The 14714-nt window shown below is 37.5% G+C and overlaps 1 pseudogene; it reads right to left on the bottom strand.

The window, feature by feature from the left end:
• Positions 1 to 5905: 5905 nt before the first annotated feature.
• Positions 5906 to 8546, bottom strand: LOC116907188 (annotated as a pseudogene).
• Positions 8547 to 14714: the final 6168 nt, after the last annotated feature.

Genomic DNA, 14714 nt, shown 5'->3' with positions numbered 1-14714 from the left:
AAATAACAGTTCTACGCACTAGCAAAGAATAATAAGAAATGCTATGAACAACATTTCAATAATTGAAAATAGAACACATAAAGTACTAATATATAAGCATGATAAAAGATGTAAACACTGATACTTTTGAAAGAAATTAAAGAAGAAATAAATGAAGATCAGAAGGGCCAATATCAGCAAAAAGCCAGTTTCTCACGAATCCATCCACGTTTGTCAAATTTGGTTCAAATTTCAGCAGGTTGTTTTCTTACAAACAGATAATATAATTCTGAAATTTACATGGTAATTGAAAGGACCTCATGAAGTTTATACACTTTTGAAACAATGTTTCAAACTACTTGTATATTCAAACCCTGTCTCATAAAAGAAAGAAAGAAAGAAAGAAAGAAAGAAAGAAAGAAAGAAAGAAAGAAAGAAAGAAAGAAAAAGAAAGAAAGGAGGAAGGAAGGAAGGAAGGACATAAAGAAAAAAGGAAAAGAAAAGAAAAAGAAAAGGAGTTTGAAATGAATGTTAGATGATTTACACAGGCTGACTTCAATGTATTGTAAAAGCTACAGTTACCATATGACAGAAAAATAGATCCATGGAACATATTGGAAAAATCAGAAATTAATTTTCAATCAGATTAAAAGGGTTAGTTTGATATCAACATGCACAGTAAAGAAACAGCAAAACAAGCAAACCTAATCCACATTTGTATTTTGTATAAAAATTGAAATTCAACTAAAATAGATCACAAAATCAACAGGAAACTATACATAATTGTAATCCATAGGAGGGGATTCTATTTTTGTTTGACTTAGACACCAAATATTGAAAGCAAAAATATTCAAAAAGAAGTATGTTTGTTTGCGCATTGCTTTTTTTATCAGTTTATGGTGGTTTACGTATGTCGTTAGTTAGTCCCAGCACTTGGGTTGCACAGGAAGGTGGATCTCTGTGAATTTAAAACCACCCTTTCATACAGAGTGAGTCCGAAGAGAGTCAGGTCTACAGAGAGAAATCCTGTCTCAAAAAGAAAGAACGGAAGGAAGGAAGGAAGGAAGGAAGGAAGGAAGGAAGGAAGGAAGGACAAAAAGAAAAAAGGAAAAGAAAACAGAAAAGTAGTATGAAATGATAATATAGGCAAAATATTTGTTTGAGGAAAATGTAAAGACCATTCAAAATAGCAAAAAATGAATAAATCAAAATGATTAAGCTATGAGCTAATAATCTGAACACGATTCGGTATAACATATGAATGCTAAATAACCATCTAGAAGGTGCTCAAATATCAGTCATTAGAGAAACACAGCTAACTTTGCAAGGTGCTATCTCTACACACCTATCAAAATATTTAAATGATTGAGTGAATTGAACATTGTGGAGGTCAAGGCGCCACTTGATTTATTGACATATATAAGTGTTAACAAACAATAAATTAAAATCTATTTCTATACATATTTTGTTTGGCCTGAGGAGACCCTGTTTCAAAATCAAGAGGAATGGTTCCTGAGGAAAAACATTCAAGGCTGTCTGACCTTGTGCACAACTACACAATCTCACATGCATACATGAAGGTATATACAGAGAAAAGAACATTACGTTTTATTGCCAAGGTCAGAAAATAATTTTCCAAAATAGATGAGTAGATGTACAATTTCCACAAAGACAATTAGTGCATATCAAAGAAAAGTAAAAGAATCTGTGACACATCGGGTGTTGTAGCTCAATATTTTTTGCCTTCCATCTGTCCCCTTAGTATAATGAGAAGGGACAGCACAGACAACAATGCCATTCTAATTCCTCATCCCTTCCTTAAACTAGATCAGAAACAATTAGGAAAATTCTTATTTTCTTCAACTAAATCTTACCATGCCCACCTGCGTCCTGAAGAAAGATGCATCCTTGCTGCTTTAGAAGAGGGATACCTAGACGAATTCAAACAGCTCTGTCTTGCTAAATGTCCCTCATCTTATTATCACAAGGTAATAATCGAGTATCTTAGATTTTCTCTTTCATATTGCCATAGCTATCCACTTCATTATGCAGACTATAACAATATTCAGCTGTAACAGTTGGGCCTTCACATCTTAATGAGGCTCCCTGTATTAAACAAACCCCACTGAATCACTAGTTACATTTCTCCTATGTAACCCACTGTGTCTTTTGGAGTTGCTGCCGGGATCCGGATCTCAGGTTAACCAAGACTAAATTTGAGGATAAATCTCAAAGTAATTATGTTTAGTGTAATTATCAAGATAAGAATAAATGTATAATGCAAAATTGTAGCACAGACATAAAATTTTAGAAAGTAAAAATTAATTTATAAGGATAAAAAGTGTGGCAGTGTGCAGCAGTTACTTGTAAATGAATGTGTTTGCGAGAGGTATAGGAGTTGGGAAGGGGCATATGCTGAGAGTGACTGCTATGTAAATGTGACTAAAGCTGAAATTGTTCACTTACTAAGTAGCTTTATTTATTTATTTATTTATTTATTTATTTATTTATTTATTTATTATGTATGAATACAATATAGCTGTCTTTGGGCACAAAAGAAAAGGTTATCAAATCTCATTTACAGACGTTGTGAGCTACCATGTGGTTGCTGAAATTTGAAATAAGGACCTCTGGAAGAGCAGTTGGTGCTCTTAGCCACTGAGCCATCCCTCCAGCCCAAGTAGTTTCTTTTTTATAACATGTGCCATTAACACAAACGTAGAACAAAGCTAATAAGGGATAAATTGCTGAGGGAGGCAGATTAAAGTTTGCAAAAAAGCATCAGACATTATTTAGTTCCTTTTATGTTGTATTCTTTTTGTCGCTTACTTTGCAGCTTCTCTCATTAGAGAGGATCGTTGAGTCTTGATCCCTTGGGCATCTTTCTCTGGCTCAAAGAATCAGGGAGAAGCAACATGGTGCAAGTGTAGAAATGGCACCAGCATTAGGAAACTTAGACATTATATCCTTGATTTTTTTTTAAACCTCAGACACATAGTGAGAGTCAGCCTGTGCTAAACTGAAATGTTACTTTAGGGATTGCAAAGGCCACATTGGGTACATACTCAGGTGGTCCCAGGACATTGGAGAAACATGAGTTGAAATTATTGAGCCACCCAGTGGGTACTGAACACAAGTCAGGAATATGTACTTACTGTACTCTCGGTTAGAAAACAGTAATTAATCTGTACAATCGTTGAAAGTCTTGCTGGAAAATAGTCTCTCTAAACAATAGGCCTTATATAAAAACTCTCTTCAAAAGTTTTAAACATGTCAGAGTTAAAGAAGAGTGGTTCAGAGTTAAGCAAGAATGGTTCAGGTATTACATGATCAGAAACATATTAATCATATGATTATACATATTAGAAAAGTAAATAAATCAGAAGCTATATTCTCAGAAAACTTTACATCTATCAACTAGGGATACATTTAAATATAGAGTTGTGAGTGTTTGTGTGTGTGCGTGTGTGTGTGTGTGTGTGTAAGTATACATGTTTTTGTTTGTGTGTATCTGTGTTTATATATGTGTTTGTGAAACTAATACATAGAGAAAGAAAGCTCTCTGGTCATTAGGAACCTTGTGTGATCCAAGAGTCTTCTTCCCAGTGGAACTTTTCAGATGCCCAGCTTGAAATCCTGCCCAAGCACCCATCCTATTTGCATCCACCCATCACCCCAGTTGGTCAGCCTGGGAGAGCCTGGTTGACTCAACCCCCATGTCTGATAGGACACAACATGAAGAGTAGTTTTTACCCAAATCAGAGCCTGCACAGTGGGGTCTGCCTGAGGCACACACACACATACACACACACACACACACACACACACACACACACACACACACACAAAAGGAACACTGATCTCCAAGGTCTAGCCCATGATTCACCCCACTTTCTAAAAAAGTCTTGCTGCCATCGGGATTATCCAACCAACACCAGGGAAAAATAGATGCCTAAAAGACAGCATAAGAACACAACTAGACCCAGGTGAATATGGTACCACTAGAGTCCAGCTATTCTTCTACAACAAACCCTGTATTCCCTAGTAAAACCGAAGCACAAGGAGGGGATTTTAAATCCAATCTTATAAAAATAATAAAGGCCTTTAAAGAGGACATGAATAAATCTCTTCATGAAATACAGGAAAATATACTCAAATGATGAATGCATTACAGAGGAGGAAAATGAATATAAAGAAACCAGAGAAAATACAATAAAACAAGTGAAAGATGTGAATAAAAGTGTCCAAGACCTTAAAAAGAAAAGAAATGGAAGCAGTAGAGAAAACACAAACTAAGGGAATTCTGGAGATGGGAAAACCTAAGAGAACAGGTACTACAGACATAAATATCATCGACATAAAAGAGGAAATGAAAGAGAGAATCACAGATGTAGAAGATATGATAGAAGGAATCAATATATCAGTCAAAGAAAATATAAAACGTAAAAAGTTCATGATACAAAATATCCAGGAAATCTGGTATCAAATGTAAGACCAAATCTAAGAATAGTAGTAGTAGTACTAGTAGTAGTAGTAATAGCAGTAGTAGTAGTAGTAGTAGTAGTAGTAGTAGTAGTAGTAGTAGTAGCAGCAGCAGCAGCAGCAGCAGCAGCAGACTGGTAGCAGTAGTGGTAGTGATAGCAGTAGGAGGAGGAGGAGGGGGGAGGAGGGGGGAGGGGGGGAGGAGGGGGGGGAGGAGGAAGAGAAAAAAAAAAAAAAGGAGAAGAAGAAGAAGAAGAAGAAGAAGAAGAAGAAGAAGAAGAAGAAGAAGAAGAAGAAGAAGAAGAAGAAGGAGAAGGAGAAGGAGAAGAGAAGGAGAAGGAGAGAAGGAGAAGGAGAAGGAAGAATGAGAAGGAGAAGGAGAAGGAGAAGGAGAAGGAGAAGAGAAGGAGAAGGAGAAGGAGAAGGAGAAGGAGAAGGAGAAGGAGAAGGAGAAGATGAAGGATTCCCAATCCAAAGACCCAGAAAATATCTTTTGACAAAATAATATAAGAAAATGTCTCTAACTTGAAGAAAGAGATGCTTATAAAGGTACAAGATGCTTACAAAACACCAAACAAATTGGACTAGAAAAGAAACTCCTCCTATAAAAATACTAAAACTACAGCACAAAGAAAGAATATTAAAAGCAACAAGGGGAAAGGCCAAGTAACATATACAGGCAGACCTATCAGAATTACAACCAATTTTCATCTGACTCTGAAAGCTAGAATGGTCTTGGCAGAATTATTACAGACCCTAAGAGACCACAGATGTTAGCCTAGAATACTATATCCAGCAAAAGTTTCAGTCACCATAGTTGGGATAACTAAAATATTCCATGACAAAACCAAATTTAAATAACACCTTTCCATGAACACAGCTACACAGAGGATACTAGAAATAAAATTCCAACCCAATATGGCTATCCTCAAGAAAATATGAGAAATAAATATTATACCATTAAAACCAACAGACGAGAAACACACACACACACACACACACACACACACACACACACACAGCCACCAAAAATGTCAAAATAACAGTAAGTAACAATCATTAATTCCTCTCAACATTAATAGACTCAGATCCCCAGTAAAAAGGCATAGGCTAATAGAATGGATATATAAACAGAATCCATCATTTGGCTGTACATCCCAGCAACAAAGATAATCATTATATTATTATAAAGGGCTGAAAAATATTTTTGAAGCAAATGGACTTAAGCAACAAACTGGAGTAGCCATTCCAATATACAGTCTAACATAGACTTCCAAGTGAAAATGAACAAAAGAGACAGGGAGGAACATGTTACTCATCAAAAAAACAAAACAAAACAAAACAAAAAACAAAAACAAAAAAACAAAACAAAAAACAAAAAAACAAAACAACAACAAAAATTCAACAAGAGGGCATCTTAATTCTACACATCTATGCCCCAGATTCAGTGGCACCCACTGATGTTCTCTCCTTGACCAAAATTGCCTTTGCCTCCAAAACTGCGTCCACAATCACCACCAGTTTCCAGAACCACTTCTACCTCTCTGGCTGGATGAAGCACTAGACATCTCTTGCTTCAACAGAGCCTTTCGTAATTGACAGTTGTGACCATTCACAGTATGGTATTTCTGAATAACAATCTTATCCACAGAGTCATGGTTATCAAAGGTGTCAAAAGCAAAAGCAAAATCCCTCCTTTTTCCACTGCCTCTGTCAGTCATAATTTCTCTTTTCTAAATCTTTTATAAGTTTATTCTTTCTTTCCTTCTTTCTTTCTTTCTTTCTTTCTTTCTTTCTTTCTTCTTTTCTTCCTTTCCTTCTTTCTTTCTTTCTTTCTTTATTTATTTATTTATTTATTTATTCATTCATTTATCTTTACACTCCAGATTTTTTTTTTATTAACTTGAATATTTCTTATATACATTTCGAGTGTTATTCCCTTTCCCGGTTTCCGGGCAAACATCACCCTCCCCCATCCCATTCCTTATGGGTGTTCCCCTCCCCACCCTCCCCCCATTGCCGCCTTCCTCCAACAGTCTAGTTCACTAGGGGTTCAGTCTAGCAGGACCCAGGGCTTCCCTTCCACTGGTGCTCTTACTAGGATATTCATTGCTACCTATGAGGTGAGTCCAGGTCAGTCCATGTATAGTCTTTTAGGTAGTGGCTTAGTCCCTGAAGCTCTGGTTGCTTGAATTGTTGCACATATGGGGTCTGAGCCCTTCAAGCTCTTCCAGTTCTTTCTCTGATTCCTTCAACGGGGGTCCTATTCTCCAGTTCAGTGGTTTGCTGCTGGCATTCGCCTCTGTATTTTGCTGTATTCTGGCTGTGTCTCTCAGGAGAGATCTACTTCCTAGCCCTGTAGGTCTGCACTTCTTTGCTTCATCCATCTTGTCTAATTGGGTGGCTGTATATGTATGGGCCACATGGGGGCAGGCTCTGAATGGGTTCTTCTGTCTCTCTTTCTTTGCCTTCTATTCCCTGCCAAGGGTATTTTTGTTCCCTTTAAAGAAGGAGGAAGTATTCACATTTTGATCATTTGGAGTTTCATTTGTTCTAGGCATCTAGGGTAATTCCATTTGGGCTAATAGCCACTTATCAGTGAGTGCTACCATGTATGTCTTTCTGTGATTGGGTTAGCTCACTCAGGATGATATTTTCCCAGTTCCAACCATTTGCCTACTAATTTCATAAAGTCGTTGTTTACACTCCAGATTTTATTACCCTCCTGGTCCACTCTCCACATGTTCCACATCCCATACCTCCTCCCCACTCCCCTATACGAGAGTCTCCCATCCCACCAGACTTCCAAATTTCCTGGGGCCTCCAATTTCTTAAGGGCTAGGTACATCTCTGATTGAACCCAGACCTGGGAGTCCTCTGCTGTATATGTCTTGGGAGCCTCATATCAGCTGCTCTATGCTGTCTGGTTGGTGATCCAGTGTCTGAGAGATCTCACGGGCCCAGGTTAATTGAGACCATTGGTCCTCCTATAGATTTGCCCACATCCTCAGCTTCCTCCAGCTTCTGTTCATTGTTTGGGTGCACATATCTGCATGTGACTCTTTCAGCTGCTTGTTAGGTCTTCTGGAGGGCAGTCGTGATAGCTCCATTTCTTTGTGAGCACCCTATAGCCTCAGTAATGGTGTCAGGTCTTGGGGACTCCCCTTGAGCTAGATCCCACTTTGGGTCTGTCAGTGGACCTTCTTTTCCTCAGGCTCTTCTCCATTTCCTTCCCTGCATTTCTTTAAGACAGGAAGAATTGTGAGTCAGAGTTTTGACTGTGGGATAGCAGCTCCATCCCTCACTTGATGCCATGTTTTCCTGTTGGAGGTGGGCTCAACAAGTTCCCTCTCCCCTCTTTGGGGCATTTCTAGGGTCCCCTGCTTTGAGTCCTGAGAGTCTTTTACTTCCCAGGTCTCTGGTACATTTGGGAGGGTGCTCCCAACTCCTTCCTCCCGAGGTTGCCGGTTTTCATTCTTTCTGCTAGCCCTCAGGGCATCAGTGCTTTTCCCCCACCCAATACTAGATCATGTTTCCCTCTTCCCCCACCCCCCATCTCCTTTCACCCCCTTGTTCCTCTCTCTCTCCCAACTTGTTGTTGCTTTCTTCTCACTCCGAAGTGAAACTGAGGCTTCCTCATTTGGGCCCTTTAGCTTGTGTCTCTAACACATGGGCACAGTCATAATTTCTATCACTTCAATTTTTCCATAATCCTCAAAATAATCTAATAGGTCATTTTCTTCAGTGTCTTCTTTAATACCACCAACAAAAATATTTTTCACAGTTAAGTGGTCACCTGGCTTCTGAGCTCTTGACACAGCTCTCTTAGGTTCCACAACTCGTCCATCTATCTTGTGTGGTCTTGCATTCATGGCAGCATCCACTTCCTCCACAGTGGCGTATGTGACAATCCCAAAGCCCCTGTATCTCTTGGTGTTTGGATCTCTCATTACCATACGGTCGGTGAGTGTTCTCCATTGCTCAAAATGGCTCCTCAGACTCTCGTTGGTTGTTTTGAAGCTCATCTCTCTGTTGAAGAGCTTCAGCAGCTGTTCCAGCTCCTTGGGAGACTCTGACTTAGACATGACAGCAGGGTGATGAGAGCCTTCAGCAATGCTTCCTCTGCAGCGTCAAAGAGCAGAAAGGAATAAGATAACGAACGTGCCCCAAGAGTTATTAAAAGTAAAAAATGATAAGCACTCTGTCTGGTTCTCAATATAAATTCAATAGCTATCTATGCAAGTTGAATTTAATATAGATATTAATCATGCAATCATATCATTATGCAATTATAAAATGTGATAATTGCTGAGAAGAAAAATTATAGAGTATTTTATGTGAGTAAGATAGGAAGGTCTGATTTAATTTGGGGATTTAATGAAATCTTTCCTAAAGCCAATAAGTCTCACACACATGAGAATGCTCATTAATATGGTAAGCAGATATAAGTCTTTTAAAAATAAATTTAAGGTTAGAAGGACATACTGGGTACACTTTGAAAATGAGCTCACACTTCTTTGTACCCTTCCCGTTTTTGTAACATGCAAGAACGTTAGAGTGACTGATCCAGGACTGTTACTCATCTCAGAATTGCCAATCCTCCTACCTATCAGCAGCTGAAATGCGGATGCTCCATTGTCCCAGAAATTTATGTGGATTTTACTCTATATCACTATAGAAATATAGCAAGAGGCTGCATGTTTTCAGCTGAATGGTAACCTCAAGGATTCCTAAAATATAGTTAGCAGCAGAAGAGCAGCTAGGAGAAGAGGGACTCTGTTGTCAAACTGGAAGTCCAGTGAATAAAGCACATAAAGTAATACAGAGTAGAGACAGCTGCTGTGATTCTTTGCTTTTGTTTTTGCTTTTTCTGTTTGTTTGCTTTTGTTGTTGCTGCTGCTTTTGTTATTGTTTTTAAACTTTAAGAACCCATAATAGTTGGCTACTTAGTTAAATATCAATAACTATTTATTCTAATATTTTAAATCATGTTTTTATATATTCACCAAATGTAATGTACCTGAGTGACCTTTTATAGAAGCTACTTGAATACAAGTTTTACAAGTTTTGTTTTAGTTTGTTTTGTTTGGTGAAAAAGTTCATATAATACAATGGGATCACAATAGTCTTTGTGTCATAAATGATAGGCTAAGATTAATAAGAATTACAAAATGCAAGAATATTGACTCATAATTCAGGCTTTCTTTGTCAGAAGGCACAAATCACATCAAATTAGTTTTAAATAACTGTATAACATTTGTTTCCAATTACCTATCTTAATAGTCTTGGCATAGTTACCAATTTTGCATCTTTATATCATAATGCTAAGATTCAAAAATACTATGAGGAGTTTGTTAAAAAGTCCAAATTTTGTTTTATGATTCTAGCAATATACTAGAACAATATTTTAGGACAATATCCCTTTTTATATTTGATGACCTCTGTAGAGAGAGATTGAATTAATGACAAATAGAGATATGTTAAAAAAAGAAATAAGAAGTGCAATAACTAAAAAGAAATTACTGCATAAATTTTCCTGGGTTTTGACATAGGAGGAAGACATCTCTATCTCCTCTCTGCAAAGTGCAGCAGTACATGCTAGTGCCCCCTCTGTAAATTCTTTAACTTACATATTGTAATAATTTAAAATTAAGTATGAATATATTTACATGCCTGCAAAGTCAAGTAACAACTATGTATATCTTTTTAATGTTTTCCATAGTTTATACAGACTTACTACCTTATAAGTCAAGATGTCTTTACTTTATGGTAATTGAATTTTTAATCTTTTAATTTTTAATATCTGTTTTTCAAAAGAGATGTGGGGGAGTCTGGTATGAATTCTTTTAAGAACTGGATGCTTTTTGGCAGAAATCAGCAAATTTCTCTAAATTTAAAACAAATAGAAAATAGTTTTAATTTTGTAAGATAAGAAGATTCCATGTATTGGCCAAGAAGGGAGTTAAAAGAGCCAAGTCAAATATGGAGGGAGCAGAAGTTAGATCATTTGTATTCTGCACAATATCAAAATGACACAAACTTTCCCTAATGCAAGAAAAATTTAAAATACAAAGATGTCCTAGTTTCATATCTATTTCTAGAGTAGAATAACCTTAAACATTGACCTAAGGGGAAAGAAGCCAATATTATCTTACAATTTCCAGTTAGACCCTATGGAATGAAGTACTTAAATCAAAGATGGTCACATTGTGTCCGCTGCAGACAGTGGTGATAAGTAAGGAATGCATGCCTACTGCATTTCTGGCTCTTTTCACTTGTGTATAGTTCAAAGACTACAGGGTGGATCTTTCTGCCTCAAAGACTCAATTAAGTAAAGTTCTTCACAGACTAACCCTCACTGAAATTCTCATGAGGTGATTGATGTGGGGTGTGTCAAGTTAACAATTCAAATCATCACAGAAAAAATTGCAATATGAATGAGAGGGTGAAAAACAGTTCTTAGCATGTGAATTGTTGAAAACAAATTAACTGAGAAACAAGTCCCAGCCTGGTTACACGGATGCCTATAGCTTCCATCATAAAAAGCCACATTGTCTGAAGCACTGATCTCCATTGTTCTCTGTGCATCAGGAATATGCAGAAGTCAGATCAATGTCAGGGGTAAGGCCATATGAAGACAGGTCTGTCTGTATGTATCTGTGCTATGCCAGCATCATAAATGTCTACACTGGGCGTTTTCATGCTCCTTGTGTTTGTCCACATACTCAGCTATACACTGACCCATCCTGGCAGTAGATAAACAGAACATACCTACTTTCCTTTCCTGAATTCTCACCTTTATTCTCTTCCTTCCTGATCTTCTCCAGCATTGCAAAGACCCCACCTATCTTCCTGTTTGTATTGTTTTCTTTTCTCTTCCTTCTATATTCTCTCTCTACCCACCATTCATAATCTATGGTTTATTTACAGACAAGGAATTAACCTGGCAATTGTGTTTAAAAAATGAGATGAGAGAAAAATTTATGACTTTCTATTTAAATTCCTTTCTTTATACAAAGCTGTGCTGACACACCTAAAACATACTCAGACAGCTTTTATGGAAACACCTGGTCATAAAAAAATCTGTCTTTCAATTTATTGTATTCATAGGCAATGACAACTGCTGAGAGACTTTTATTCAAGTGAAATCTGTCACTCTAAATGTAGGCTAGCCATATTTTGGCCACTGTACTGTGGACCAGTAAAAACTGGGACAAGCCAACCTTTGTGCATAATGACAGGAAAATGCAAAGTTCAACTTTTGATTAATGACAGAAACCAGGAGTCCTCAAAACGAAGCTGAGGAATTCCATCCGATTCCAATCAGTCACAACTGCACATCTTTTAATAGAGAACTGCCTAGAACTTGGGGGTGGGTGAGAGGGAAAAGCTAGAAAAAAAATTTCAAACATGGCTCTACAGTACCCCAGAAAGTTAGGGGGCATGGTTTAAGATATACAAGAACAAACTAGCATACAGGAGATCACAGCACTAACGGGGCAGGGCAGGAGAGTTAGAATACACTTTCTTTTTTCACTCTATTGTCTCCCCCCGCCACTTCTCTCTCTCTAAAATGATTTGTATAGAAATTAATGTTCTTAAATGTCAGGTGCAGAGAGGCCGAGAAGCTGCGGCAGGACAATGGAGGCTGACGTAAAGATTTCGCTCTGTGTCTTTACAGGTTGTTACCAATGTTCTCAAGGGATGGATGGTACTGGGCTTTGTATGTTTAGGTGGGCAATTATATCTTACCAATTAAATCTAAAAAAAAAAATAAATGTAGGCTAGCTAGTCAGACGGATTCAAGATTAATGCTAACATTTGTCTTATAGAAAGTTCACCTGCCCCAAATAATTTTTGTTTGCTAATATGTTATATTCCCTAAGCTGGCATTTTTTTTTACATTCTTCATAGAAACATCAGTCATTGTGATTGATGCAAAAATGGGACTCTTGATGACTCAAGTTCTTTATTAAAGAACTTCTATTGAAACTCAAGTTCTATTAAAAATAATGGCACATTTACATCCATTGGAAAGCTTCATTAATACTTAATAACAGTCATTGTAAATAATAATTATCATACACATTCACCAAAGTGAACAAAGTAAATTTTAGTTCACTGATTTGGAAATCCCTTAATAATTGCCTCTGGACATTTCATAATGCCATGATTTTTTTGTAGGTAATTTAGAGTACAGACAACCTGGCACTATCTCCCTCAACTAGAAATATGAAGAAAATGATCAAAAATGAAAAAATGAAATTAGAGATCTTTGGAGTTATTGTTCATCCAGAATGAAGCTGTCATTGTTACAGTAACTTTTATAACTTAAATAATGAAGAAAACACATGTTTTAATATATTTGAGATTTTTCTGACTGTGTATACAAGACTAAATCTGTAACATGGGTATATCTGACTTAGAACCATTAGGCCCCAGCACAGTAATTCAAAGCATTGATTTCTTATTATCCTGCAAACTTGGACAAGCAAGACAGCTCCTCAAGCTCAACTTAACATCTACAAAATGGTACTAGGATCAGGAAAATCAGGCAATCGTACATATGTAATAACATCAGCAAACATTATAGAGTTTTATATTGTTTTTCTGATACAATGTGACATTTTAAAATAGCTTTTTTTATTGGTCTTTTTTTCCTTACATAGACACCAGCAGTCTTGAAACATGGAATTGAACGTTTACAAAAATTTCATATAAAAATAATGTCAGAGACTGAGAACATAGTTCAGTTTGTAAACTGTTTACCTCAAAAGCATGACGTTTGATCCCTAGCTTCCAAGTGAAAAGCCCTATATGTATGGCTGCTTCTATTTCCAGTGCAGGGTACATTAACAGTTAGGAATCCTGGTTCTCATTAACCAGACAGCTAGTCTAGCCTAATCATTGAGCCCTGAATCCCAGTGAACGTCTCTGTCTCAAGAAAACAAGATTTTTAATTTCTTAGGATCAATAGCAAAGGTAGTTGATGTATGGCCACACACACACACACACACACACACACACACACACACACACACACACACACGCACACACACACACACACACACAGCACAAGACGCCATGCACACACACACAGACATTATATACCTTATGTTTGTCAGGGTTTCTATTGTGGAGATAAAACCCCATGACCATGACGAGGCATTGTTGAGAATGAAGAGTTTACTCATCTTACACTTCCGGGTAACAGTCTATCTCTGGAGGGACGCAGCAGAAACTCCGACAGGGCAGGGAGGTGGAAGCAGAAGTTCACACAGAGGCCACAGATGTGTCCAGCGTATTGGCTTCTTTTCCATGGTATCCTCAGCCTGTCTTCCTAAACTTTTCAGGATCACCATTTCAGGCGGGGAACCATCCACAGTGACTAAGCCCTTCCACATCAATCATTAAATAAGAAAATACTTAGTATGACTCGCAGACCAATCCGGTGGAAGCATTATTCCAAATGAGGTTCCTTCTTCTAATAACTGTAATTGTTGTCAACTTGAAGTAAAACTAGCCAGTACCTGATACTCAAAATGACATCCTCAATATTCAGGAAGCTCCAGAAAAAAAAAAAAGATTAAAATTAAGGCCAAATATAATCATACTAATAAACTCTTATTTGTACTGATGAGAATATAGATTACCTCACCTAAAGTTGATTTATAAAGTACACCACTATGAGTGAATGTTTCTCCAAATGGAGTAGACACATGATAACTTTTAACTGGAAAATATCATCCTAAGTGAGGTAACCCAATCACAGAAAGACACACATGGTATGCACTCATTGATAAGTGGCTATTAGCCCAAATGCTTAAATTACCCTAGATGCCTAGAACAAATGAAACTCAAGACGGATGATCAAAATGTGAATGCTTCACTCCTTCTTTAAAAGGGGAACAAGAATACCCTTGGCAGGGAATAGAGAGGCAAAGATTAAAACAGAGACTGAAGGAACACCTTCAGAGCCTGCCCCACATGTGGCCCATACATATACAGCCACCCAATTAGACAAGATGGATGAAGCAAAGAAGTGCAGACCTACAGGAGCCGGAAGTAGATCTCTCCTGAGAGACACAGCCAGAATACAGCAAATACAGAGGCGAATGCCAGCAGCAAACCACTGAACTGAGAATAGGACCCCCGTTGAAGGAATCAGAGAAAGAACTAGAAGAGCCTGAAGGGGCTCGAGACCCCATATGTACAACAATGCCAAGCAACCAGAGCTTCCAGGGACTAAGCCA

This window comes from Rattus rattus, chromosome 8 (genome assembly GCF_011064425.1).
Source record: "Rattus rattus isolate New Zealand chromosome 8, Rrattus_CSIRO_v1, whole genome shotgun sequence".
Classification (NCBI taxonomy): domain Eukaryota; kingdom Metazoa; phylum Chordata; class Mammalia; order Rodentia; family Muridae; genus Rattus; species Rattus rattus.
This window is presented reverse-complemented; position numbering and strand designations above follow the sequence as displayed.